A 6,065-nucleotide genomic window follows, 5' to 3' on the forward strand; every position below is an offset into this window, starting at 1 on the left:
TTCTGCTGTATTTTTGAGGATTGTTTATCTTTATGTCTCGGCAAGGGCTAGGAAGATCTCCACTGCTCATAGATAACTAGGATTAATAGACTAAATCTCTCCATCCTAAGAAAGACAATCAACACATTCAGTGTAATTCCTATCAAAATTTCAGACAATTCTTGTCAGATGATGAAATGACAATTTTTAGCTTCAAACAAACCATGACAGCTAAAACAACCCTAAATAAGAACTGGGAGAGGGATCACCCATCCAAAGATTAAATTGAACTGCAAAACTACAGTAGTTTATAACAACAAGGTATTGGCATAGTTAACAAACACTTTGGTCAATGATGACATCGAACATCCAGGCAGAAATCCACATACCTATGAACACCCAAAATTTTTAAATTAATAAATCTTAAAATAAACACTGAGAAAATGAAAGCATATTCAAAATATTGTGGTGCTAAACCTGTATGTATGCATGTAAAATAATTCAAGTAGATCCCTATTTATCACTCTGCACAAAACTCAAAATTAGATTGAAGACCTCAGTAAAATTAAGAGTACCTGATGGATGAGAAGTTAAGGAATAGCCTTGAACTCACTTGCTGAGAAAAAAAAAGACTTGCTAAACACAGGTGCATTTGTTCTAATCCTGATAGAGTAGTTTTCATGTTTTAGACTGTGTTGGTGAGGCTTATTATTTGAATTTTTGTTTGACCTTTTCAGTTTGTTTTTAATTTCTAGGTCTATCTCAGTTTTTTATTTTATTAATTTTCTAATATGATGTCTTCAACTGCCTTCAGCATTTTATTTCACTGTTTGTGTTCATAGCCATCATTGAGAATTAATCCATATCCTCTGTAAGATCCTTGATTTATTTATGTTTTGAGGTCATTGTGTTGGTATGTGGCTATATTGAATTTCTCATGGTCTGCTCTGGTAGGGTTGTTGTGATTTGGTGTCTTGATTGTTAATGATTTTGGTTTCTTACTGGTGTCTAGGTATCTGGGTTTGAGATGATTGTGATTCTAGCTTTTGCTCTCTGGACTTGTTAATTTTAGGTTTGTGATGTTGAATTTCTTCACTTCTGTTCCCCTCTCTGGGTCTTAGGAAACTGTGCTGGCTGTGTATTGTCTTGTAGAGAGTATTTTTGATTATGTGTCTTGATAGGTCATTAGGGATACTAGACAAAGACTGTTTTTAGGTGTTGATGATTACACTAAAAATAATGTTGAATAATGATAGACATTACCTCAGACTAAAGGGCTGGAAAAAGTTTTCCAATCAAACAAACCCAAGAAGCAAGATGGAGTGGCCATTTTGTATCTCATAAAACAGACTTTCAAACAAAAGTAATTAAAAGAGGACACTTCATACTCATCAAAGGAAAAATCCACTCCAACAACCACTCAATTATGAACATCTATGACCCAAATGCAAGGTCATCCTCATTCATAAAATAAATATTACAAAAGCTTAGATCACACATTGAATCCTGCATATGAATAGCAAGAAAATTCAATACCCACTTTCTCCAAGAGACAGTTTATCAAGACAGAGACTAAATAAGGAGATAAAGAAACTAACAGACATTTTGAATCAAATGGGCCTAACAGATATCTACAGAACACTTCTCTGCAGCTCATGGAACCATCTCCAAAACTGATCATATATTTAGTCATAAATCAAGCCTCAGCAGATATAAGAAAATCAAAATAACCCCCTAAATCTTATCAGACAACCGTGGATCAAAGTTGGATTTCAACAACAAGAAAAAGAACAGAATGTCTAAAAACTCTTGGAAACTGAACAACCACTGGGTCCACCACTGGGTCAGGGAAGAAACAAAAAAGAAACTAAATACTTTCTAGTTGTCAATGAAAATGAAGGTGCAACATCCCCCAACTTATAGGACACAAAGAAAGTGATGCTAAGAGAAAAGCTCTTAGTATTTTTAGAAAATAAAGTGCTTACCTAAAACAATTGGAGAGATCCCATACTAGTAATTTAGCAGCACACTTGAAAAGTCTCAAACAGAAGGAAGCAAACACAGCAACTAGGAGTAGATGACAGGAAATATTCAAACTCAGGGCTGAAATTACTAAATTGGAAACAAAGAGACTGATACAAAGAATCAATAAAACCAACAACTGGTTCTTGAAGAAAATCAACAAGATAGACAAACACTTATCCAAACTAACTGCAAAGCAACGGAATACTACCCAGCCATTAAAAATAAAGCAATTATGAAATTTGCAGGGAAATGGATGGAACTGGAAAAGATCATCTTGCATAAGGAAATGCAAACCCAGAATGACACACATGGTGTGTAGTCACTTACATGAGGATTTTAGCCACATCATACAGGATAAGTATACTGAGGCACAGACCCATTGGAGATAAGCAACATAGAGGATCCAAGGGAGGCTATATAAATCTCACTTGATTGTAGAATCAGCATGGACACAAGCAGTGGTTGAAGAGAGGGAACAAAGCAAGAGAGGGGGTGTAGAGAGTTAAGAAAGTAGAGATCAAAAATGGGGAGAGAGGACAGAAGGCTTTTAGAGAAATGGCCTGAGCGTGTGGTATCTCTGTGACAAGCTGGAGATCTAACTCAGAGCAAACTCCTATGAGGATATGAGGTAAATTCAAGCAGAGACTCCTAAAAGCAGAGGCCATAGAGACTGAAGAGCACACCCTCTAACTAGAGTAGTCTCCTAGCACAGGGAGGGAAATCAACACACCCTCAATAAATTCAATCCCAAATTTACCCTGCCTTCAAGATGTGTAGGGAAAATGATAGAGCAGTTAGATCTGAGAGTGAAGGAATACCCAACCAATGCCTGACCCAAATAAATACCCACACTATGGGATAGGGCCCACCTCCGTTACTATAAATGATACTCTGCTAAGGTTCCTGACAGGAGCCTGTGAGATGTCCTCTGAGAGACTCTATGTAGTAGTGTCTCAAAACATATCTTGAAACTCATAGGTCAACATATGACAATGAGTAGGAAGTCTTGTGGAAAAGTGATAAAAAGTCTTGTGGAGGAAAGAGATAAGGACCTGGAGGTGACAGGAGCTCCACAGGAAGACCAACAGAGCCAACCAACCATGCCCCAGGGATGCTAGCTGAGACTGATGCATCAACCAAGATCCATGCAGCAACTGCACCTAGGCCCCTACTAAGATGTAGCAGATGGGAAGTTTAGGAATTTTGTGAGTCCTCTAGTAAGGAAAGTGAGGTCTGCATTGAACGCTGACTAACTTGACAGCGTTTTGATCACTTTCCTCTGGTGGGACTTCCTTGCCAGACTAAAGTGAAGAGGACATGGTATTTCCTAATGCAAATTGATGAACTGGGTTGTATGGGAAAGGGAGTTTCCCTTTACTGAGGAACAAACAAGGGTAGAAGTATCAGGGAGAAAGGTAGGAAAGGTGAGACTGAGAGGGGAGGAGGGATGGGGCTACAATCATGATGTAAAGTTAATGAAAAATAAACTTAAAAACAGAAGGACTATAGGAACAATAGGAAAAATGGTAGATTATTGAATCTATTCTTATAGATGTTTGGATACTGACACCAAAATTAAGCTCATAATTGGTTACATTGTTATATATCATTTGTATAATGATACAAAATTAAGGTTATGTTTTGAGCTTTCTGTGAACAGCATTTGACAAAGTTAACCATAGGTCAAGAGGCAGGCCTAAAACAAGCTGACAGAGATTAAAGAGGAGGAGGGACTTTGAGTTGAGGTGTATTAAAGACAGTTTGGAGAAGAAGAAAGGGGTTATCTTAAACTCTGGCTTTAGCTTTAGCTTATGCTTCAGCCCTTAGCTCCCTGGTTTTGGGGACTTTGACCTAGCAAGCCTTCAGCCTCTAGGTTTTTGGCCTTTTCGTCCTGGGTGTTTGTTGACCTAGTGAACCTATTGGGATTTTTTTTTCCATCTGGACCTGAGCTGAGAAGTAATGTCAGCTGGGTGCTTTCTCTTCTTCTCTGAGTTAGAATGTTTTCACTGCAGCATATGGTCCCTGACTCTTTATTGGTAAAATTGAATGTTTGGGATTTTCATTTTTGTTTATAACATTTGCCATTCAAAACATTCACCCAACATTCTGCCTGAACTGTTACAACATAAAAAATTCATCCTATCATGGTAATTCTGGGAGAAAAAAAAGGTTTATATTTAAAAGATAATGTCATGTTCACCTATTATGACTAGATCATGAGATGCCCCCCCAAGAGACCACCAGGACTACGAGTATGATGCAAACACACAAGGGTTTTTATTCAAGCTTGAGATTAAGCCATCAATCATCCCTGACACAGTAATTCAGAAAGAGAGTCCAGAGCCTAGAGAGGGTAGAGTTTTTAAGGAAAACCATAAGCAGGGAATTCCAAGCCTTGGCATTACACAGTTGGGTAAGAAGTTTGTAGGTAGACTGAGGTAGATTGACCTTTAAGCTGATTGTTTTCGGCCAGTTGGCCAATCCTTAAGGAGGAAACAGGTGATTGAAAAAGGAATTTTGACCTGGCAATGCCCTGAACTATGTTCGTAGTTTTTTTTCACTGGTTGGCTCCAGGTGCGGGGGCCTAATTATTCTTGCCAAGTTCATCCTGTGGGCCTACTTGCTGTTGCCAAGTTTCCCCTGGCATTTTTCACTTGCCAGTTTCCTTCTGTAAGTATTTTTATTTGCTAAGATCTTTGTGGGAGAACTTGGGTAACCTAAAGGTCAGGGACATTCAAAATGGTTTCTGAAAAACAAGATAGTGTTAGTTCTGCCCTTGCTCTCTCACCTATTGTATTTCAGTTGGTGTAGCCATTTAAAGATTTGTGTAGTTGTGTTAAAGGAGGGTCTCTTGTAGCCAGGTTGAAGTCAGAGTATAGAATTGAGGCTAACCTTGAATCTCTGATCTTCTGGCCTCTGCCTCTCAGATACTGAGATCACAGGAAGGGACCAACATACATAGTATATGTGGTGCTAGAGATGAAAACCAGGGCTTTCTATATGCCAGACAAATCCTATACTAACTTAAATTCATCCGCAGGCCTACAACATGTTGTTTAAAGAACACAGTTAAGTCCATAAGAGAGCTTTCAGGCTGTTTCCTGGGGAATGGGTTTCCAGCTTGAGTCAGTTTAGTGGGAGTCACATGTCTCCACAGGGAAAATGCAAAGTTCCTTCTCCCTTGAGTGAGTGACCAGAAGTGCTGTGAGAACAAAAACAGAAATATAAAAGAAAGGAACCTGATAGGTACAGGTATGGAGGAGAAGAAAGTTATTGTAGATGTGGGGAAGAATGCAGACAGAGCAGGGCAGGGACACCTGGACGAATTCAAAGTGAACGTGACCCTGGGCCATGTGAATAAAAATAAAAAATAAAAATAAAAAATAAAGGAATGACTGGGGTAGTTTTCCAGTTCAGCAGGCCTCTGTCCTCAGCTCCAACCACAGCCCCCAGAAATGATTAAAGCAGTGGCCTTCCATTATTAGAAGTTATTTGTTTACATACCAGGGTGCTATTTTTTGAGACAGATTCTCGGAATGGACTTGACTTACCTGACATACTTTCTACACAAGGCAGGCCTTGACCTCACATAGATCAACCTCCTACTTCTAGACAGAGTACTCGTATTACAGGCATGTGTCAACCTGCTAGGCTCTGATTTTTTGTTTTAATTTAATTTAATTTAAGTTAAGTTAATGTGTGTGGGAGGTTGTTTTGTTTTGTTTTGATTTTTGAGACGCGGTGTCTCTGTGCATCATTGCCAATCCAGGAATATCACTGTAAATCACGCTAACCTTGAATTTATAGAGATTCACCTTCATCAGCCTCTCAAGTGCTGAGACTAAGGATCTGTGCTACCATGCCTGACATGACTTTCTAATAGCTTAGTTGAAGTGATTTCAGACATATCTAGACATGTGGGTATGAAAGCCCTTGTTTTATTCAGCAAGGTTTCTCTCTGTAGTCTTGCATACCCTGGACTTGCTTTATAGACCAGGGTGATGTTTAACTCACACAAAACAGCATAGTTGTGCCTCCTGGAGATCTGGGATTATAGACAT

This window comes from Meriones unguiculatus (assembly GCF_030254825.1).
Source record: "Meriones unguiculatus strain TT.TT164.6M chromosome 13 unlocalized genomic scaffold, Bangor_MerUng_6.1 Chr13_unordered_Scaffold_37, whole genome shotgun sequence".
Classification (NCBI taxonomy): domain Eukaryota; kingdom Metazoa; phylum Chordata; class Mammalia; order Rodentia; family Muridae; genus Meriones; species Meriones unguiculatus.